At 40.0% G+C, this 24,398-nt stretch overlaps 1 protein-coding gene across 2 annotated transcripts in view; it reads left to right on the top strand.

The window, feature by feature from the left end:
* Nucleotides 1-22,071: 22,071 nt before the first annotated feature.
* Nucleotides 22,072-24,398, top strand: part of HPGDS (hematopoietic prostaglandin D synthase) — a 43,925-nt gene continuing 41,598 nt past the window's right edge. For both annotated transcript variants that reach the window (XM_023750432.1, XM_023750431.1), the window contains exon 1: nucleotides 22,072-22,112. The gene's annotated coding sequence lies outside the window, so the exon portion shown is untranslated. The remainder of the gene's footprint in view (nucleotides 22,113-24,398) is intronic.

Raw genomic sequence — 24,398 nt, 5'->3', positions numbered from 1 at the left:
GTGCAGAGATGGGTGAGGGCAAACTGGGAGAGGAAGTGAGATTGCCAGACTAGCTGGTGTCTGCCACATATGCCCTTAAGGAATTTGCAATAATATAATCATAAGACAATGCAAAGATTAGATCCTGGCACCTGCTTTCTGTAACTGTTTGTTGGATGAAAAAGTGAGTGACTAGAGCAGCGGTTCTCAACCTGTAGGTTGCGAGCCCTTTGGCGGTCGAACAACCCTTTCACAGGGGTCACCTAAGACCATCCTGCATATCAGATATTTACATTACGATTCATAACAGTAGCAACATTACAGTTATGAAGTAGCAACGAAAATAATTTTATGGTTGGGCCACAACATGAGGAACTGTATTTAAAGGGCCAGAAGGGTGAGAACCACTGGACTAGAGGTTCGAGTGTGATGAGGTGAAATGGAGAAAAACAATGGGGTAGTGTAAAAAGATGTTGGATAGGTTTTTTGGTGTTTTTCAGTGGGGGACTTGGAAATTTGAGTTAGACAATTCTTCATTGTCTTAACTCCTCTTTGCATTACCAGAGGTAGTTCCAGGGTACTATAATAATTATAGCTACATTGTGCTTCTTTTTAAAAAATATATTTTACTAGAGGCCTGGTGCACGAAATCCATGAATGGGTAGGGTCCCTAGGCCTGGCCGGCAATCAGGGCCAATCTGTGGGGTGACCAGCTGGGTGATTGGGGGCCCCCGCTGGCACCCACCTTGGCTGCCCTGGGCCCTGGGGGCTGGGGGAAGCTCCTGCACAGAGCATCTGCCCCCTGGTCGTCAGTTCACGTCATAGTGACTGGTCATTCCGTTGGTCATTCTGCCGTTTGGTCAATTTGCATATTAGGCTTTTATTATATAGGATTGATTTCAGAAAGGAAGGGTGATGGGGAGAGAGATAGAAACATCAATGAGAGAGAATCACTGATCGGCTGCCTCTCCTGCAAGCCCCATACTGGGGAGTGAGCCTACAATCCGAGCATGTGCCCAGACCAGGAATTGAACCATGACCTCCTGGTTCATAGGTCAATGTTCAACCACCTAGCCATGCTGGCTGGGCTACATTGAGCTTCTTATTGTGCCATGCACTATTATGAATACTTTCTATGTATTTAGCATAGTTTGTAGTCTTCACAACAATCTCATGAGATAAATATTATTATTCCCATAAAGGAAACAGATACAGAGAAGTTAAGTAACTTACCAGTCACACTTCCAGTCATTGTGACATGAAAACACTCTCCCACATTTCCAAACGCCACATAAGGATAGAGAACTAACTTGGTCAACAACAACTAAATATCATTCCACTGTCATCTGGCTTTCATTATAGCAGCTGAGAACTCAGTTGATCTGTATATTAAGATGAGCTGGCTACATCTAAGATCTTCCCTTTGGTATTTTGAAATTTCACTACAGTGTGATAAAGAGTGTATTCTTTTTACTTTAAATTATTTTTTTAATTTTTCAGTTACAGTTGACATACAATATTATATTAGTTTCAGGTGTATAACATATTGGTGAGATATTTATATACCTTTTGAGATGATCACCCTGATAAGTCTAGGAGCCATCTGACACCATATAGTTATTATAATATTATTGACTATGTCCCCTATGCTGTACTTTACATATTTGTGACTGTTTTTATAGCTGTCAATTTTCACATATTAATCCTTTCCCCTTTTTTTCACCCATCTTCCCAACCCCCTCCCATCTGGAAAACATCAGTTTGTTCTCTGTATCTATAATTTTGTTTCTGTTTTATTTGTTCATTTATTTTGTTTTTTAGATTTCACATATAAGTGAAATCATATGGTATTTGTCTTCCTCTATCTGACTTATTTCACTTAGAATAATACCCTCTAGGTCCTTCCATGTTGTCATAAACAGCAAGGTACTATTCTTTTTTTATTAGCCATTATCTCTTTAAATTCCTTCTTCCATTCTCTGTATTTTCTCTCAGTAAAACGTCCATTATATGTATGTAGGGTTTTTCTCCCTCCATCCTGTATTTCCTAACCTTTTTCTTTCATATCCTTGAGTCTCTAATTTACTTTTGTTAATTTCTTTAGCTCTGTCACCTTTTAGTTTGCTAATTATCTTTTCAGCCATTTCCAATGTGCTATTCAGCCAAAATATTGAGTTTCTAACATCAATATTATATTTTTCATTTAAAAAAATCATTTTGGCACATTTTACAATTTTTTAAATCAATTTTGATAGTCATCTGTTCTTCCATTCTAGTTTTATTAAATTATTTTGTATCTTTAAACATGCTTATTGCACAGTCTCCTTTGTTGTCAATTCTAATACCTGTCATTTTTAAGATGTGAAAACAGTTGTTTGTTGTTTCTTTTGATTCTCACAGTGTCTTGTTTTCATGTGCTTTTGATAGTTTTTTTTATTTTGAGCCAATTTTCCTTGGAACTTTATCTATGAGAAGTCTTAGACACCTAAGTTTAATGTGCTTTCTTCCAGAGAGTACTACCCCCTAGAATTGCTTTAAAATACGTTTTTGGTCTAATTTTGGGGGGACTCGTGGGGGTACAAAGATAGTTTGCATTTTAGTTAACAAACCCATGGGAGTTGCAGGCTTGAGATTTGGGATTATTAAAATATTCATTTCCTTCCTTCCTTCCTTCCTTCCTTCCTTCCTTCCTTCCTTCCTTCCTTCCTTCCTTCCTTCCTTCCTTCCTTCCTTTTGTTAATCCTCACCTGAGGATATTTTTCCCACTGACTTTTTTAGAGAGAGTAGTAAGGAGAGGGGAGTGTGTGTGTGTGTGGAGAGAGAGAGAGAGAGAGAGAGAGAGAGAGAGAGAGAGAGAGAGAAACATTGATGTGAGAGAGACACATCGATTGGTTGCCTCTGGTATGAGACCCGACAGGGGCAGGGGACTGAACCTGCAATCCAGGTAGGTGCCCTTGACTAGGAATCAAGCCCTTGACCCTTCAGTGCATGGGCCGATGCTCTGTCTACTGAGCCACACTGGCGAGGTTCTTTTTTTTCTTCAATCTTCCTAGAATGTGGCAGGCATTTCTTTCTGTAAGGATGGTTAATTATCTTTTTTCCTAATTCTCCTAATAAAAATACTGTCCTCTAAATGTCCAGACTTTAGGCCAAGGTCTCAGGTCTGAACTTCCATCCCGGTAAGGGCCCCGGCTTTGTCTCTTTACCACAGGGGTGGCCCCTTAAAACCCAGTGCTCACTTTTTAAAAAATATATTTTATTGATTTTTTACAGAGAGGAAGGGAGAGGGATAGAGAGTTAGAAACATCGATCAGCTGCTTCCTGCACACTCCCTGCTGGGGATGTGCCCACAACCAAGGTACATGCCCTTGACCGGAATCGAACCCGGGACCCTTGAGTCTGCAGGCTGACGCTCCATCCACTGAGCCAAACCGGTTAGGGCAGCTGAGTGCTCACTTTCTACTTTCTTGTTGCTTTTGGCCTCTGAAGTTTCCTTAATTCCTCTGCCAGCATTAATCAGTAATCCTTTCGAATAATATTTTATACAATAGTGTTGGGTGTGTCCTACTAGGAAGGAGTTCTCTACACATCAAACTGCCATCTTTCCAGAAACAAAAGTCAAGACTAGCTATCTTATCAGGGACCAGAACTTAAAGTCTCTGCACACTGTATGCTGTACAACCTGCTGATGTGAACTGATGGATTTTATAATAATTTTTAGATAATTGGATAATCCATTAAACGATCCCTGCAAAAGGAACCATAAATGGAAAATATTAAAATGCAAGCACAGACAGACAAAAGAAAATTACAAAGCTGACTTTCCCCCTGCCCTTCTTTGATATCCACGCTAAGCAAATGATAATCTAATCGGATATGAGAGGAGGAGGTAGTCTAATAAAATTAGTAATCAAGAAAGCCATTTTAGACATGAATTTAAACCTGGATGATTAACAATAAGGCCTGTGCTAAGAGAGAAGTCTACTTTAAGATATTAGATAACTATAGTAATATGCATATAGAGAGGAAATACATATTTGCATACTTAATGTTTTTTGGAGACCCCTACTGTAAGGAACCGCCTTACCTTTTTGTAGATAATAAAGAGTTACTGACGTTTCTGAGGCAAAGAGTAACATGATTATATATCTATTTAGCAAGATTAATCTAATCATAAAATTCAGGATGAATCTGAAGGAGCAAGACTGGAGGCAGGAGACTGATTTCTGTGTTCAGGGCAGCTTCCTCTTTCTGTATCCTCTAATATAGCCTGATGGCAATTTCTATCAAACAGATTGGCAGGTAAAATGGAATTATCATCAGTTATGGTATGTCAGTGAGGTGGCTTCCCTAGCTATACTTTTTAAGTCATGATTTAAAAATTCATATTAAATTCATAAGCATGAACAAAATCAATTGATCAAATATTTTAAAGTTCAAACATGACTTCAAAGAAAGTATTATCAGCAGGCCTGAAACACAGCCTATTCTAACTAACTGAATATTAATTTCACTTTAAGATTATAACTGCTGTAGCCATTGTACTGTGGTCCAGACTAAGAGAATAAAACTAAGCAGAAAATTTAGTAATTTGTTGTTGTTTCTGTATGGCATGTTTTTTATTCATTCACAAAATTACCCATTCCTATTTCTTTTTTTGAGGAGATTAAAATCAGGAGATTAAGGGCAAGTTTACCATATTTGTCCTCACAGCATTGCAGTAAGGTAAATACTGCAATGTGCATGTTCAACATCCACATTATGATGCTTTTCCTCAGCAGCCTATGAGAGATGTGAGGCTACACTGCTTTTATAGCCACAGTGTCCAGAGACTGGCTGTGTTGCTAAGGATTGCTATAATTTCTCCGGAACAATAGTTATAATTGATAAGAGAGAGTTGGGGAGATAAGATAAAATAATGATACTAAAAGGAAATGTGTCTAGAATTGATCTTTTTTTAAGCACAATAGATAAAGGAGCCAGTAAAAGAGGCATTGGCTTGACTGATTCTGTTTAATGTGACAACAATGAGGGTGGTCACATTCTTGGTTAGTCGTTAATTATTTCAAACGGCTAATAATGAACAAAGGCAAACATACCAAGTAAGGAAATCAAGAGGATAATTTACTCCCTGTGTGCCTGTGCCCGTGCAGCGCGCTGTTAATGATTCTCAGTCGATTAAAATACATCCAAACATGTAGATTCAGGGCATAAAGGTTATGTTAGTTCTGCAAAATAGTGACGCTACAAAGTAAAACACTGGAAATTTATGATTTAATGATAAAAGTAAAAAATTAACGATAAAAGTAAAAAAGAAACTTCCAAGGGTCTAATAATAGCACTTACTTTAGAAACCAAACTAAGTAATTGTTGTATCTCAATATATTAGCTAAGTATATTACTGCAAGTATATGATTTCCCTCCATATCATCCACTAAGATTTGTGCCCTTTGTATGTTTTGTGGGTGGTTTTCTTAATGGGGAAACAGAAATGAAGGCTTTAAACATTATTTCCTTCTAACATGTGGCAGAAAACATATTTTATTTGTTTTTAGCTCTAGAGATTGGCACAGTGCCTGACATACAGGAGTGTTTGATAATTTTCCTTTAATGAATTATAACTTTCTCCATTATAATATTTCTCTCAGTCAAAATAATTATTCAATATATATAGTATACTAATCAATTATTTATAAAAATTAAGTATCTTTTACACAACTAAAATGAAGAATAATTTACAGGGAATCAACAGTAGAGTAGAGGATGCTTAGAATCAAATCAGCTATCTGAAATACGAGGAAGCAAAAAATACCCAATCAGCCCGGCCAGCGTGCTCAGTGGTTGAGCATCGACCTATGAACCAAGACATGGTTTAATTCCCTGTCAGGGCACATGCCCAGGTTGCAGGCTCGATCCTCAGTGTGAGGTTTGCAGGAGGCAGATGATCAGTGATTCTCTCTCATCATTGATGTTTCTCTCTCTCCCTCTCCCTTCTTCTCTGAAATCAGCAAAAATAAATTGAAAAACAAACAAACAAGAAAACCACTCAATCAGATGAGCAAAAAGAAAAAAAGAATCTAAAAATATGAAGATAGTGTAAGGAGCCTCTAGGAAAACTTCAAGCATACCGACATTTGCATTATGGGGGTGCCAGAAGGAGAAGAGAGAGAGCAAGATATTGAAAACCTATTTGAAAAAATAATGACAGAAAACTTTCCCTACCTGGTGAAAGAAATAGACTTACAAGTCTAGGAAGTGCAGAGAGTCCCAAAGAAGAGGAACCCAAAGAGGCCCACACCAAGACACATTATAATTAAAATGCCAAAGGTTAAAGACAAAAAGAGCCCTAACCGGTTTGGCTCAGTGGATAGAGCATTGGCCTGAGGACTCAAGGGTCCCAGGTTCAATTCTGGTCAAGGGCATGTACGTTGGTTACGGGCACATCCAGTGGGGAGTGTGCAGGAGGCAGCTGATCGATGTTTCTCTCTCATCGATGTTTCTAACTCTCTATCCCTCTCCCTTCCTCTCTGTAAAAAAATCAATAAAATATTAAAAAAAGACAGAGAGAGAATATTAAAAGCAGCAAGAGAAAAGCAGTTAGTTACCTACAAGGAAGTGCCCATATGACTGGCAGCTGATTTCTCAACAGAAACTTTGCAGGCTCGAAGGGAGTGGCAAGAAATATTCAAAGTGATGAATCATAAGGACCTACAACCAAGATTACTCTACCCAGCAAAGCTCTCATTTAGAATTGAAGGTCAAATAAAGAGGTTCATAGAGAAGAAAAAGCTAAAGGAGTTCATCACCACCAAACCAGGATTACATGAAATGTTGAAGGGTATTCTTTAATAATAATAATCCTATATAATAAAAGACTAATATGTAAATCAACTAAATGTCAGAACGACTGGTCGCTATGATGCACACTAACCACCAGGGGGCAGATGCTCAATGCAGGAGCTGCCCCCTGGTGGTCTATGTGCTCCCACAGGGGGAGCGCTGCTCAGCCAGAAGCTGGGTTCACGGCTGACGAGTGCAGCAGTGGTGGTGGGAGCTTCTCCTGCCTCCGGGGAAGCGCTAAGGATGTCCGACTGAGGGCCTAAGCTGATAGTCGGACATTCCCTGAGGGCTCCCAGACTGTGAGAGGGCACAGGCCCGGCTGAGGGTACCCCCCCCCCCCGAGTGCACGAATTTTGTGCACTGGGCCTCTCTTATGTATAAACTAGAGGCCTGGTGCACGAAATCTGTGCACTAGGGTGGTTGGGGGGGGCCCTCAGCCCAGATTGTGAGAGGGTGCAGGCCAGGCCAAGAGACCCCACCAGTGCAGGATTGGGGCTGGGGAGGGATGTGGGAGGTTGGCTAGCTGGAGAGGGACCACGGGAGGGCTCTAGGGCGTGTCCGGCCCATCTCACTCAGTCCCGATCAGCCAGACGCCAGCAGCAAGCTAACCTACCTGTCAGAGCATCTGCTCCCTTGTGGTCAGTGCACATCATAGCGAGCGGTTGAGTGGCCTTAGCATATCATTAGCATATTACGCTTTGATTGGTTGGACGACCAGACACTTAGCATATTAGGCTTTTATTATATAGGATTTGAGATTGTATGTGAAAATCAGCATGAAAAGTTTTGCTTCTATGAAAGTAAGGCAACTAAATATAAAGTATTATATCTCAAGTGTCTTTGAATTCTAGTTAAAATTCAAAGTGCTATTTTGTGTTTAATAATTTGATTTACATAATTTATACAAAGTGATTATGTATCATAATTTTTTATTGAGAAATAAATAACATTAAGTACAAAAAAGTAAATAAAATAGAGATTATAATAGTACTAATTTCCTGTGATCATTGAGAGGATCAAATGACAAAATACATTTGAAATATTTAGAATATTATCTGACATGTAATAAACAATTAATCAATGTTAGCTACTACTATTATTCCTGAAACAGTGGCTCAGATAAGCTCAGACTATAAACACCTGGGAGACAAGGATGGCTCTGCTTTGATTCACCTCTGGATTCCCAGAGCCTGTCACAATACCTGGCACTTTATCAATGCTCACCAGAGGATTGACAATCACCACATTGCTATCTCCTTTGAATGGCCTCCTGAGCATCAAACCCACACAGCCTATACCAACTAGATGTCTCCACGTGGATGCCTCATAGTCACCCCACAGCAAACCTCCTAGTGTCTCCTCCTTCTGTGTTTTTGAGTTGATGTCATGCAACAGACGTCTATGGCATGTGTTTTCATAACATCACTGTTTCTATACCATCTCTGGACTTTGCTTTGCTCTTTCCATTGCATTGCAAGTTTCCTCTAGTCTCTGCATCTTTCCCTTAGTCTTTACAATCCACTCTCCCTACTCCAGAGTCCAATACATTCTGCCAGAGCACTCTTTCTAAAATGCAAGTCTAGCCCTGGCTGGGTGGCTCAGTTGGTTGGAGCATCACCCTGTACAGCAAAAGGTTGTGGGTTCAATTCCTGGTTAGGGCACATAACTAGGTTATGGGTTTGATCCCAGGTCAGGGCGCTTATGGGAGGCAAGCAATCGATGTTTCTCTCACATTGATGTTTCTCTCTCTCAAATCAGTAAAAGCATATCCTCCAGTGGAATGTCAATAATTATATATACACCAAAAGCTACACTGGAAAAGAATATAGGGTTTTTCTTTGGGGGGAAAAAACCTTAAGCATCACTGAAGAAGAATTTGCAACAAGCCATTTGAATTTATTTGGGTAGTAATCACTTTATATATGAGCAGAATTAAACACATATTTAAATTAATAGAAAAATACTTGTAATAAGCTGGAATTACATAAAATTTTTCAAATAAAAACAAAATGAAACAAAAAAATAGTAATGTGCATTTAGACTTACTGCAGAATAGCTTAACTACTACCATGAAAAATATCTTGGGGAAAAAAAAAACCACCCTGAGTTTATGACAGATATAAACCTGAGTTAGTTTTACATTAAAAACACATAGCCACTTGGCTTAGTAATCCTATTTGAGATATTTGACAATAATCTCCTGGGTCACAGGACCAACAAGTGTGTATTGAGCATTGATCCCTCTGGATTAGAAATGAAGATAATTTGAGCTGTGTACATACCTTGGCCTAAAGATGCACAGTGAACTATTAGCCAGTTTTCCATGCAAATATTTTTGTATGATTTGGACATCAGATAGCGCAGTCCAACATGTTTCAATTAAAAGCAGTCATAGGGTATCTCTGGAGGAATGATTGTTTGGCAAATACAAATATGAGTATTGAACACATATGCTAGAACAGCAATAGGCATATTCTTGGAGCTAGGGAAAATACCTTTAATTCAAAATTGCACTCAATTTGGACTGTCTTTGTTTACTTATTTTAATGATTCAATAAGGACATGAGTTATATCTTATGTATCCAATAAATGCTATCCTTCAAAACCAAGCCAAAAGCATTGAGAAAGATTTTGGCACGGACTTAAGAACCACTTGTATGGTAGTCACTCAAGACACAAACTAAATAACATAAAATGAAAGTTAAGCTCAATTTGGAGAATATTTTCTTTTCTTTTTTTAAGGCATTTGTTTTATTTTTATTTATTTATTTTAAATATATTTTATTGATTTTTTACAGAGAGGAAGGGAGAGGGATAGAGAGTTAGAAACATTGATGAGAGAGAAACATCGATCAGCTGCCTCCTGCACACCCCCTACTGGGGATGTGCCTGCAACCAAGGTACATGCCCTTGACTGGAATCGAACCTGGGACCTTTCAGTCCGCAGGCCGACGCTCTATCCACTGAGCCAAACCAGTTATGGCTTATTTTTATTTCTTATTGAATTTATTGGGTTTGACATTGGTAAATAAAATTATATAGATTTCAGGTGTACAATTCTATAACACATCATCTGTATATTGCATTATGTGTTCACCATCCCAAGTTGGAGAATATTTTGAAGTTTGGTTGTATGTTCTTGCCTCTTTTTAAAAAAATATTAATTGACCAGCCCGGCCAGTGTGGCTCAGTGGTTGAGTGTTGACCTATGAATCAGGAGATCACAATTTGATTCCCGGTCAGGGTTGTGGGCTCAATCCCCAGTGTGAGGCATTCAGGAGGCAGTTGATTAATGATTCTCTCATAATTAATGTTTCTATCTCTTCCTCTTTATCCTTCTCTGAAATCAATAGAAATATATTTTTAATTAATTAATTAAAATATTAATTGGCCATATAAGCATGAGTTTTATTTCTGGGTTCTCTATTCTGTTCCACTAATCTATATGTCTGTTTTTATGTCAGTACCATGATGTTTTGATTACTATGACCTTGTAGTATAGTCTGATATCAGGTCGCATGATTCCTCCAACTTTGTTTTTCTTTCTCAAGATGCTGTTGAAATAACTGGTATGTAGTCTCCTGTTGGACACTGACTGACCCAGGACTCAGGCTTCTTCATGTCAATGACTTCAGTGCCCTTATATCAGGCTTGTCTATATATCCTACTACACCAAGTTTAGGCTTATGATCAATATTAATCTCAAAATGACTTTGCAGTCCCCATAATTGCATGAGCCAATTCCCTCTCTCTCTTTCTCTCTCTCTCTCTCTCTCTCTCTCTCTCTCTCTCTCTCTCTCTCTCATCTCATATATATATACTAGAGGCCTGGTGCACAGGTGGGGTCTGGCCGGCCCACCCAGATCAGGGCTGATCGGGGCCTGGCTGGCCAGGGAAGGGGATGCAGGAGGTTGGCCAGCCGGCCCGCCCCTGGCCGAACTCCAGTCAAACTTCTGTCAAACTTCCAGTCGAGGGGACAATTTGCATATTAGGCTTTTATTAGATAGGATGATATTTCTTGAAGATGTATTGATTGATCCGACTCTGCCTCTCCTGTACTCTGCTACATTGGCTGGTTTGCTGGAAGCTCTTCTCTTGCTAACCTTGGCAAATATTTATAGGCAGAGTGTTTCTAAGATACCTCTTTCCTTGAAAAGGAGCAGGATATTTTCTCTATGTTATTTATTTTCAAATTTCTCCCCTTCTTGTAATTAGGATCACATCGATATTTGGAGAAATCCCTCACAACACTATTAGTCAGCTATTGCTGCCATACTGCCGCATAACACAATCTTAGTGGCTGACAACAACATGTTAGTATCCTCATTCATAAGTACACTGCAGGGCAACTGGGCTAGCTTTGCTTCAAACTTTCTGTATTTTCATTCTGGGACCACTGGCTACTCAGAGCATGTTCTTCTTACAACAATACACAGGAATACAAAAGGGAAATTCAAACTGCAAGCATACTTTTTGTTGTTGTTGTTGTTAATCCTCACCTGAGGATATTTTTCCATTGATTTTTAGAGAGAGTGAAAGGGAAGAGTAGAGTCAGAGATAGAGAAACATTGATGTGAGAGAGACACTTCTATTGGTTGCCTCCATGCATGTGCCCCAACCAGGGCCAGGGATCAAGCCTGCAAATGAGGTACATGCCCTTAATTGGAATAAAACCCGGGACCCTTCAGTCCATAGGCCTATCCACTGAGCAAAACCGGCTAGGGCTCAACTGCAAGTATACTTAAACCCTCTGGTTATATCACATCTGCTAGTATTACATCGGGCACAGGAAATCACACAGCCAAGTCCTGAATCAAATGGTGGGAAAGTATACTCCAAAACAAATTGTACAAAGATTTATGTACAAAATATTTACTAGGGGGGAAAGGAAAAATGGCCAAATGAATTGAAGAAAGTTCCTTGTCCTCTTGCTTTTGCCGGAACATTATCCTTATTTGCATGCAGAGCCACAGTGACGTTTTCTTCTCTAGCGTATAAACGTTTTGCACTGTGACATAGTAGATAAAGCAACAAATTTATCATCACCAACATAATGAATTTTTTTCCGCACTAACAAATGTGCTTTTACTTAGAAACGTTAACAAATATCTCTACAGGAAGGAGAGAATAAGATAGAAAAAGAAAGAAAAAGCAGAAAAACTTTTAAAGAAAAGTTATTAGGCAATTCATTTTAAATGCCTTCTGTTTCACTATGGGCCTTTAAAAAGGTTGAATTTTACAGCGTTTCACATAGATTGTAAACCTTAGCATTTCACACACGTTGTCAGGAACCTGGGTAGCAGATATTGTGAGACTAGAATAGAAGGAAAAGAGATGTGCAGCATAATTGACATAGAGCATTTTCAAGCAGTTTCCAGCAACCTGGGGTGATCAAGCCAGGCTCTTTGAGGGTCTTCTCCATTGGGGAAGCATGCTGAAGGGCGGTGGAGGAATAGCTTCCCAGCTGCTGCTAACAGGCTATCGAGGCTGGAACACGTTCAAGAATGTCCCCCCAGCCTAACCTCACCTGAGTTATACTGGGTGACACGGCCCCTCCCCTAGTTGCATATAATCTTTACAAAACATTTTACGGTGCAGATTGTTTGCCTTCTGTACTTTTGTTTTTGATATACTTTTTTATTTTACTTAACCTGCCTTTAAAAATGCTGGCTGTGGCAATGAACAAAAGCTATGGTAAAATTTTTCCTTCTAGATCTCCCCACAAATCCATGCCCCCACCCATCCTACCAATTCTTCACTCTCCTCCCCCATCCTCAGCCCAACTTTCCTGAGGGATGGCTCCGCCCATGTATTCCTATGGAGAAAACAGGAACTTTTCATATTGTGAATGTGCAAATTCCTATTTAGACTACCTGGCAAAGGCTGGTAAAAAATACAAAAAAAAATGTTGTTCATATTTAAATGAGTAGAAATCATACTAAAAACTATTAGCCTGAGCAAAACTTTGATAAGGGGACAAGGAGCTTAGAACACATTAGAAAGAGAGAAAAACAGTCTCAGAGGAAATGACTAATGGAAAAAAGATAAGCAACTCTTGGTAAGATTGACCAACATTGTCCAGTTTCATTTGTATTTCTAAATTTAATTTTGTGTATTTTCAGGTCTAGGAAAAAAAAATTTGGAAGTATTTATACTAGCCATTAAATTTCAAGTTCATCAATCTAACTAAACAATGAGGTAATTAGACGTCCTAAGCTTGTAAGGAATGCTCCACCACATGTCTCTCTCTCTCCTGAAGAAACGTCCCCCTGTGCAGAGCGGTTGTAACTGGATCTTTGTGAAGTAGCAGAACTGGATTTGCGTACTAGAATCTCTATAGCTGCATGACTTTGGGTAAGCTACTTAATCACTCTCAGCCTTCGTTGTCTCATCCGGGTCTAATAATGTCTGCTTTACAGACTCGCTGTGTGCCTTAAAGGGCCCTCCAACTGTCACTATTAAGGAAGAAGCATATTTGAGTTGACTATAATTTTCTCACTTTATTTAACTTTTTACGGAAATTATTTCCCAACGCTACACATTTATAAGAAAAGTATTCAATCATTAGAATTCTCAATTTTATCTCTCATATCCTGCCTGGTCTCTGTTTCCCCAAGATTCTCTCCCCTCCTTTGCGTTTGAAGACAGAGGTTGGTGAGTCTGCAGTGGGGTTTGAGAAAGGGAAGGGCGACAGGGGTCCAGTGATTTCTCTGCTGACTTTTATCCACTTCCCTTGTTTTTGGTCCTGAATCTCAAGGACATTTTTGTGGGTCTTGGGGCCCTGGTGCCTCAAGGGTTCTTTAAGGTTATTGGGATGGCTTCTCCTCAGTGCATGTCCTCCCCACTTCCAGGAAAACTTGGGTCATAACTGACTATATGAGTTCCATCCAGTGCTGCTCTTCCACTTGCCAAAATGTTTTTGAAATGTATCTTAATGCCTCCCCTCTCCCTTTATCCTGCTAACGGTACCTTTTGCATACTTTTACTCGTTTTTTAGTGGGGTTTGGAGATAATACCCTGTATTGTGAATATGTCATGCTTAACCAGCTTGGAAATTTGGAAATTTATTTATTTTTTTTATTTTTTTTAAATATATTTTATTGATTTTTTACAGAGAGGAAGGGAGAGAGATAGAGAGTCAGAAACATCGATGAGAGAGAAACATCGATCAGCCGCCTCCTGCACATCTCCCACTGGCACATGCCCCTGACCGGAATCGAACCCAGGACCTTCCAGTCCGCAGGCCGACGCTCTATCCACTGAGCCAAACCAGTTTCGGCAAAATTTGGAAATTTAAATAATAGGATTTAAATAAGATATGAATAATAAGAAAGAGAAAGCATTTTTTAAAATGTTAAATGAAGGATGTATAAGAATTGTATCCTTTTATTTTCTGGAGATCAATCCATACATTTAATTTGAGCATTTCCTCCATACAATTCTTAAGACAATGCAGGAAAAATCTTTTTTTTAAAATATATTTTTATTGATTTCAGAGATGAAGGGAGAGGGAGAGAGAGATAGAAACATCAATGATGAGAGAGAATCTTTGATTGGCTGCCTCCTGCACACCCCCTACCAGCAACCTGGGCATGTGCCTGACTGGGAATCAAACTGTGACCTCCTGGTTCATAGATCAATGCTTAACCACTGAACCACCCGGCAGGGCAGGAAAAAAAATCTTAAATACTTATTTTTTTAAAGCACATTTTCCAGGAATTTTTGTTATCCTTATTCTTTGAATGTATAAACAGAGCTTAATAAATAAGAACCAGAGAATGGGAACTAAGATAAGACTAAACACTCAACTGGCTTAAGTTCAAACTTCATTTTTTGAAGTTCAAGGGGTGTTAAAAGATGCCTTTGACTTTGATAAAAGATAAAAGATGCCTTTGATTTTTTTTTTTAAAGAATGCAGTACTTTGCATTTGTAAACCTAAAAAAGATGAACCATGATCAGCAGCTGAATCCTGGTAGCTCACGTGCATCAGAACCTTGTTCTCTTGAGCAGCGTAGCTGAAGGGCGCTTCTCTCTGACCTGCTGTTTTAAAACAGGAAACAAACAGAAATTTGACACTGAGGTAAGTCTAGCATTATATCCAACGAAATAAAAGACAAAGACTTGATTTTGAACATTTATAAAACATAGTATCATATTAACATGAAGTTTAAATCAATATAACATACAGTTTCATATGAATTTCTATTTATTTGCCAAAAAGAAAGCCTGTGTTTCCCAGTTGGGCCTAACAAAATACCTGCAATTAGCAAATCTCCATTAAGCTAAGGTCTGTTCTCCTTGGTCTGGCCATTGTAGAAGTTGAATGAGGTCACTCAATATTTCATGAACCACTAAAAAACCAAAATATCAATTTATTAGAATGTACTAAGTACAGGTGCCAAATAAATCACAAAATTCTTAGCAAATTGTCATTCCAAGTGTTGCATCAAATCATAGAGAGCCAGGTCATGTTAACAAAGAGCATCCTATATCTAATAATAAAAGTGTAATATACAAATTGACTGAATGACCGAACAGCAGAACGACCATCCGGACAACCTTCCAGATGACCACGCTATGACATGCACTGGCTCCAGGCCAGCCAATGCGGGTGTGATGCGATTGGTTGGGGGGCCCGCCATTGTCCCAAGATCACCCCACAGAGGGAGGCCCAGGCCACCCTCTGCGGGGTGATCATCGGGGGGCTCCTGGGAACCAGGAGTGTGTGGCGGCGAACATGGGCAGCATCAGGCCAAGGTGGGTGTGGGAAGGGGGTGGGGCCGTGAGGCAGCTGGGGCCAAGAGGTAGCTGGGGCTGCAAAGGCCTACGCTTGCACAAATTTCGTGCATCAGCCTCTAGTATAATGAAAGGCTAATATACAAATCGACCGAACAGCGGAATGGCCAGTCATTATAACTTACACTGACCACCAGGGGGCAGACACTCAATGCAGGAGCTGCCCCCTGGTGGTCAGTGCGCTCCCACGGGGGGAGCACTGCTCAGCCAGAAGCTGGGCTCACGCTGGCAAGCACAGTGGCAGTGGCGAGAGCCCCTCCTGCCTCCGCGGTAGTGCTAAGGATGTCTGACTGATGGTTTAAGCCATCAGTTGGACATCCCCTGAGGGCTCCCAAACTGCAAGAGGGCACAGGCAGGGCTGAGGGACCCAACTGAGTGCACGAATTTCGTGCACCAGGCCTCTAGTAATCAATAAAAGGATAAGTCTTTACCGAAAGGAACATTTCACAGTCTCTGACAGCACCTTCTACCTTAGTGACAGGAACCTGAAAATTGTCTTACAAAGTTTTTTCTTTTCAAGTATTCTTACCCGACCCCAAAAAGCACCTGTCATAAAAGCAAATCTTGCCCTAGCTGGTTTGGTTCAATGGATAGAGCATCAGCCTGTGGACCAAAGGGTCCCAGGTTTGATTCCGGTCCAGGGCATGTACTTAGGATACAGGATCCTCCCTGGCCCAGGCCCTGGTCCTGGCATGTGCAGGAGGCAACCAATCTATGTGTTTCTCTCTCATTGATATTTCTCTCTGTCTTTCCTCTCTCTCCCACTCTCTCTAAAAATTAATGGAAAAATATCCTTGGGTGAGGATTAAACAATAAAACACAAAAACTTTAATTAAAAAAAAAAACAGCAAATCTTTATAGGAGACACCTTGTAGTGCTGTTTCCAGTGTTCAATACATGTTGGTTGCATGAATGTTAATTGGGTGATAATCTCATGTTAATTACTCATTTATGCGTATACTTTTCATTCCTTGATTAAACAGAAGTATTTAATGGAAGCGAGTTGCTCTTTGAAAGAAAAAAAGCTTTGAGAGGAAATCAAATGGATTTTGAGGAAGGAAGCAAATGGCCAAATGCTCAAAACCACCCTAGAAAACAATTAACCAAAAAGCTGTGATCACAGCACTGTTGTGTCTGACTGATGTTACATGGGCCATAGAAACCATGATAATATTTAGGATGTATTCAGTTCTTTACAGAATCACAGTTATACATCATCTTTTGGTTGGTGTTCAGGATGACAAATTTATTTATTATATCTTCACCAGAGGATATTTTTCCCATTGCTTTTCAGAAAGAGTGGGAAGGCAGAGAGTGGGGGAGAGAAAGAAAGAGGGGGGAGAGGAGAGGGAAACATCGGTGTGAGAGAGACACATCAACTGGTTGCCTCCCACACACACCTCAACTGGGGGTGGGGAGTGAACCCAAAACCCAGGTACATGCCCTTCAGTGCGCGGGCCGATGCTCTAACTGTTAGGGGCAGAAATAGAATATTGGGGACCAGTTACAATGATAAGAAATATTAACCATGCTCTGTTAGCCATGATGGTTCTGTTCTGATTAGAGAAAGCACATTCTAACTTGGCTGGGAGTTGTATGCCCTGTGACATGGGTGCTAACATCGGAGTGCAGTCCATCCTTCTGTCCTGAGAACTGTCTATCCTTATGGAAAGATTTACAACCTCATGGCTGAAGCAATCTAGTCCCAGAGGCACCCATTCTCTACAACCCCCAGCCCCTATTGCCTGTAATCTGGTCCTGGGGCACCCGCCCTCTGTGACCTTTCCCCTCTCCCTCCCAAGCCCACAGGACTTGTAACCTGTAATGATTATCCTGTGCCTACTTCCCCATGCCTGTAATTCCTACTTTACCATGTAATCTTTGTCCTTCTACCCAGTATAAGCAGCTGGCTTATGGGGAGGGGCAGAGCAGATTTTTGTGGATGACCTGCTGCTCTCCTATACTGCCGGCAGTATTGGAATAAACGCTCATATATGATTCAGCCCTGTCTCTGCTTAATTGGCTCAAGTAGCGACAGGCAGACCAGACCCCTTGGTTGCCTGGCTACATAACCACTGAGCCACACTGGCCAGGGCACAGATGACACATTTTAAAAATATATATTTTATTGATTTTTGACAGAGAGGAAGAGAGAGGGTAGAGAGTTAGAAACATCGATGAGAGAGAAACATCGATCAGCTGCCTCCTGCACACCTCCTATTAGGGATGTGCCCGCAATCAACGTACATGCCCTTGGCCGGAATCGAACCTGGGACCATTCAGTCCGCAGGCCGACGCTCTACCCACTGAGCCAAACCGGTTAGGGCAGATGACACATTTTTAATCATTTAATTCCTCAAAACCTCAGGCCCAGTAACAATTCTAGATCTTTTCCCCCAGACGATGGTAGTTCATTCTAATTGAGGCCCATAGCTCCTTACTAGCTATTGAAACTGTTCCCATCAACAGAATGCACTGCTGCCAGAAAACGACATTTCCAGCCTTGGTGGATGTGGTCCCAGAATTTTGGAAACAGCTGATAGTTTCTCTCCATATGGCTCGGACTCACGAAGAACCAAAGTACTCATGGAACAAAAATGTTTCTTAAAGGCAGAAAAATATTGCTTTAGCGTAAGTGTGTTCATTAGTTTCGGGATCTTTTTGTTATTTTGGTATACATGAAAACTACTTCTTCTTTGCTTAAACAATCTATTTTGTAATCTTCTTGTTTAATTCTGTGCTGTCAAGGATTGAAGCGTCATCCAACTTTTGTAGTCGTCTCTTAGAATTCTCCTTTCACCAAAGCTCCGTGTCCCTTGCAGGCACAGGGCAGCAGATGTTCCTCGTTCAGCAGAAACAAGATTTCCTTTGTTCTAAGCAATTTCCTCTCTTTGCGTTGCAGGCCCATCTGAAAGAATTTTGCCAGCAATCCTACCTGCTTGATATGAAGGCAGGCAAAACCAATTTCTAGAATAAATGGTGAAAAAACCTGCTTAGGAGAAATCATTTAGATCAGAAATGTACTTGATATGTATTGTCAGGCTAAAGAAAGTTACACATATATGTCAATATCAATCCCTCTTCAATATTGGATCTGCTGCTTGTTGGTTTTGAGAGCTTGGCAAATTAAAGCATTGAGTACCAGGTATAGGATCAGCACAAATATCAGGGTTCGCTATTTTTAGTCCACTGTAGTCCTGGAATTTTTCTGATACATTCTTGTCCTTCAAAACCTTCTTTCTAGATTTCATGAGGAAAACACACCCCTTCAGATGAATGTATTTTCGAAATATGTAAAAAATACAAATACACAAATCATTTTAATAGGTACATTTTGGTTGCTTGCCTTCTTGATAACTTCTAGGAAAGTGCTTTAATCTCACCAAAAAATTCTCCTAAATTACACTTTTGTCTAATACATTATTACTTCAGTGCCTGTAAAAATGAAGTCCCTGCCGTGACCTGGGATTATCAGGGAGGGTGGCCTTCCATTGATCTGAGTATTTTGTCTTTGTTACTAGATTTGAGGACAAAACTCTGCCTTTGGACTTAGTTTTCACGTAAGATAGTGAAATGTCAGAGGTAATGAAGCACGGTAGCAACCGTGCTTGGCTAAAAATTGCTGTTTAATATTTTAACCCTGCTGACTTGGCTTCTGTAATTATTTGCTTGCTAAAGTAATAGAAAAGTTATTTTGATTTTCTGAACTCATATAAGTTATCCCATCCGATTAAATACTCCATTGATGGTGGTTAGAATACCCCATTGATTGTGATCTTACTGGCCTTTTGAAACACATTCCTCTGCACCTGGAGACCAGGACAGCACAAATACTCTAAATGGCCTCAGTGGCCCCAGATAACGTGTTTCCGTTGACTCAGTGGTCCCAAGACCCGAAACTGTAATTAATCTTTGTAAGATAACTAACTTGCTCAATCTAAGCTTCTGTAACAAACTGCTTTTTGCAAACCAGGTTCCTCATTCCAAACCTCGAGATGTAATCAGTACCTTTGTGACATTTGCCTATATAAGTCTGATGTCAGCCAAGGGGGCACTGCGAGATTTGGAGAGCATTGCCCCTTTGTAGTCCCGGCTTTGAAATAAATGTGGCTCCTTAATTCGACTTCTTGAGGCGTCCTTGTGTGATTCGCGGGGTACACTACAACAGTAACTAGGCCAACTCTTCTGTTTTCTAAGAGCTAAGGCTGAGAGAGGAAACAAGGCTCTTCTAGGTCAGGATAAGGTAAAGGCTGGGGTGGGATTTCACACGTGGTCCTTTCTCCTACCGTGTATGTCATAGCGATGCAGAGGGAACAGTAATTGATTCTGGAAAACCTTGACAAGTTAACTTACTCTAATGCTTATTTTCCCCATTCTTGACAGAAGAGTGAAAATGAACTCTCATGGGTAAGATTCAAGTGTTTGAGAAATCGTACATCCAGAAATGTTTTCATGACACGCCCTCGTCAGTTACATAACTGCATTCAAGGACATGCACACCATTTGCGATGTTATTTTGTGGGAATTAAATGAGATAATGTATGGCAAGCACTTTGCTCAATGCCTGGCCCACAGAAAGCAGTTAACAAATATTAGCTATTTATACTACAGTTACTTGCTTACATCTGGGAATCCTCATTCAGCCAAAGAGCTGGGCGGAAAACATTTACTCACAATTTTGGAGATAATTACTGTAACATTCTTCACAGCATCTGAGGAGTCAAATAAGAAAAATAGCATCATCACCATGGAAATCTGGGGAAACAAAGACACTAAAGATTTGCAAATGCATTTCAATTACCCAAAGAGGTTAGAAGCAGAAAGAGAAACACACATTCCATTTCTGCGGTCTCCATCGGTTTAAATACTTCAGTGTGAGTGTCTCAAGAAGCTGACTTTAATCGTGAAGCTGATGATAGAAAGCTCTGTGGGCTTCTCCCAGCGACTTCCTTCTTTCTCCATCAGCAGAGCAGCTAGAGCTGCAGGGGTTTGGATGAACACTTCCCCTTTACCGAATGAAATAAACAAAGAGGAACTACATGAGGGCTAGTTTTTAAAACATATTTGTTTTTTCATTATTAAAGAAATAGGCAATAACCACTAATACTTACCAAGTAGAAACCACCTGCCAAGCAATGCACTGAGTGCAATAGTTTGTCCATCCAAAATTCCTGGGAAGTTTACCCCTATCTCTCTTTCCTCAGCCATAAGATGGGGATTAAAAATGATTCAGGCGAAGGCAAGAAGATGTTCTTAATGTAAGTTAAACCTCCATTGAAAGTAAAAATAAATAAATAAAAATGTGTTACGTTGTATAGCTCCCAGTCCGTTTGCCCCTGATAGTGACTTACTGTATCTATTTGGCAGGTAAGGGGTTGTCATTATGTCTTCGTAATTACACTTTGACAGACTCATATTTACATTTGTTTCCATTTCTTATGTTTACAATACGTGGGTGTATACACAGTTTACAAAGTTTAAAGCACTTGGAAATGGGAAATATCGCAGGGCTGACTGGGTGCTGTTGCTGCCTGTGAGTATGAATTTCTGGAAGTTGACAGCAGCCTGTCACTAAATGCTTCGCGGACAATCTGCGAGCCCATAGTGCACAGGCAGCTGTCTCACTGGATCTTTCCACTGAGCCGTCCTACAGGTGTAACTGGAATCAATTTCTGCACTAAGGAAAGAAAAATGTATCTAAGAAACATTTACGCACTTGTTACTAATCTATATAAAGATTATCCACAAGCTATATCAGAATATCCCATTCCAGGGTTACTTTAAACAATATGGCTCTTTGGAGAAGTGAGTGTAAGTAAAATAGACTAGCAGCAAGGAGAATATGTGACAATGTGAATTGTGGGGAAATATACATTGAGACCATTCATTGATTAAATATATATTAGTGTCGATGATGTGCTCTGCACTCCCCCCGGTTAGGAGGACACACAGTAAACTAAACAATGGGCATTCTACAGGGCAGACAAGCAAAATACGCCATGTTGTCAGGCACTGCGATGAAGGAACATACAGCAGGCAAAGGGTGAGACTGCGGGAGGTTCCGGTGAGGAGGTGGTGAGCTGAGGATCCTCCACTGACTTGAAGAAGCCAACCACGTGCATATCTGTACAGAGGGTTTCCTCCTACTAACATTTGCTCATTCTCCAGGAGCCCGAGGGTGAGACTTTAAAAATAAATGTATTTTTAGCCATAGGCACACATCACACCATTAAATTTGACTTTACCAACTGTATGCAAATATGCCAGGTTAGGTATGCGCAGGGATCCTACAAAATGCCAAGAATAAAGAGGTCTTTTCAGGCTTGAACTGCTTGGCAGGCATATTTCATCTAAGAAATGAAGGAAGAGACTTAGGTGGAAGTGAGTCGCTCCTCTCATTGGTTTGTGACCCTGAGTTACTCATCATATAAACCCAAACTGCAGTCACATAGGAGGGTGAGAAAGAATCTAGAGACTCCACAGAGACACGGCACAAGTAAGTGATATGATTGGCCTCCTCAAAGATAAGAAACCAGATACTTTTTACTGTTTAAGGTTTTATTTCTATTACTGTCATATTCTCTGTGTGAGAGTGACTATCTTTTCTCACCATTTCACTTGCTCAGAGCCTCTCTATGTTAGTGGCCAAGTGGAAATCAAATGGTAATTTCTAAGAGAAGTATAGGTCCTAGGTGATTTTAAAAGATTTTTAAAAGACCCTTCAAGTGGATTTTAACATAGAAAATACTGTCAATACCAGAGGGGAAAAGCCTGTCCTGATCCCAGGTTTGTGAATTGTTCCAGAATTTTCCCAAGTGATGTTTTCAGTGTGTGAAGCAGTAGAGAATGTCATAGTTGTTGTTTTTTTCTTTTAAAAAGGTGTAGGGATTTTATTCTTCCCTACCCTCATGTAAAATAGGTATTTTTGTTAGGAAGAAGGAAGATGGACATGGGTGGGCAACTTTGCTGTGTCTCTATCAGAAAGAATTAGAGTTAACACTGAAACCTTCTTAGCATAGTGACTAGCACACAGTGAGTGATTAGTACCTGTTGGCCATTATTATTATAGGTCCTTTCCACCAGGGCCAGGACTAGGAAGGGGCAAGTGAGGGAGTGAGGCGCCCAGGGCACACAGTGTAAGGGGCACTCAGTCTCAGGGTTGGGCAAATGCTGATCCTGCACCTGTCGGAGACTGAGTACCGCCTTGGGAGGAAGGGCCTCTTTCAGGCAAGCAAAAAAAAAAAAAAAAAAAAAATTCAGGTATTTTATTTATAATATTTTCTATCACTTTAAGGCTCATTTTTTGGAAGTGTCCCCGTGTTTTGCCAAGAATTGCATTCTATCATCATTTGGTTTCAAAGATCATTTAAGGCATTTGTCCCAGGCCAGAAATTGGAACTCACAGTTCCCAAAGCATATTTTAATTATTCCTCGTGCTTTGGATTTAATGTGAGGCAAGCATTGAAAATAATTAGTTGGTCTTTGATAGGAAAATAGATATCTTGTCTTGCTAATTAAAAATTAAACATCTGGTGTTTGATTCAAATCCATAACTTACTCAGTTAACAAAAATTTTTATATTTCTCTATTGTCCTACAATTTAACTCCAACCTGGCAACTTCTCCAAAACTGAACTGGAAATGCTCAGGCACTCAGGGAATGAGGGAAATTAGCATGCTTCACCACCAACTGTTAATGGGTTTCATGTCAATATGTGCAAGAAATTCTCGTGTAGACAGTAACATCTCAGGCGATTGCTTTCTGAATCCAATTGTTGCATTTCAAAACACTGTAGTCTAGTCAATGAGAGTACATACATTATGCTCTAATATTACTGGTCAAGTTAGGTTGTAACAAAGAACAGCTGGCAAATTCACAAGCAACCTTTGTTTTTATACTGAAAACTCATAGGCATAAAAAAATCAGTAACATAAAACCGTATCTAGAATTCCCAAGTATGTTCAAAATTCCTTTTATTTAAGAGTAAGAGCTCGCTCATGTAGGCCAACACTTTCATGAATAAAATAAAGTAGGGTAAATAGCATTTAGGTTCTATGGTTAATAATCCCTTACTTGTAAGTTTTCTATCCATCAAAATTACTCCAAAAATCCCATCCCTTTTTTCGGTTACCTGCTGAAATTTTAAGGGGCACAACCTTAATAATTGGATATTAGTCTCCTTTGCCAGAGAGTTACATTTGTTTTTTTTGTGTTAATCCTCACCCAAGGATATTTTTCCATTGATTTTAAGGAGAGTGGAAGAGAGAGGGAAAGACAGAGAGAAACATCAATGTGAGAGAAACACATCAATTAGTTGTCTCCTGCACAAGCCCTGACCATGGCCTGGGCCGGGGAGGAGCCTGCAGCCAAGGTATGTGCCCTTGACTGATATCAAACCCGGGACCCTTTGGTCTGCAGGCTGATGCTCTATCCACTGAGCCAAACTGGGTAGGGTCAGAGAGTTACATTTGGAGTGTTGTCACCTTTCTGGCACAAGCACTAGAATTTTTTAGACTGTTTCACTGTTCTTACAACAATGTGCAGAATAAAATACTGGCTTAGTTAAAATAAAATAGTTTTTATTATAATAAAAGTTTATTTTATCAAACTACTGCTACAATAAACTATCAAATTACTACACTGAAATGTATTATGGTAATATGAAGTAAAAAGAGCTACAAAGCTAGTAGAAAGACAGAACTTTTAAAAACACTGTAAAATATTTAATTTCTAAACTAGTTTAGCATATGTTAAAGCTAAATCTTCTTTTGCATTTAATGGC

Source organism: Myotis lucifugus, unplaced genomic scaffold (genome assembly GCF_000147115.1).
Source record: "Myotis lucifugus unplaced genomic scaffold, Myoluc2.0 scaffold_12, whole genome shotgun sequence".
Classification (NCBI taxonomy): Eukaryota; Metazoa; Chordata; class Mammalia; order Chiroptera; family Vespertilionidae; genus Myotis; species Myotis lucifugus.
This window is presented reverse-complemented; position numbering and strand designations above follow the sequence as displayed.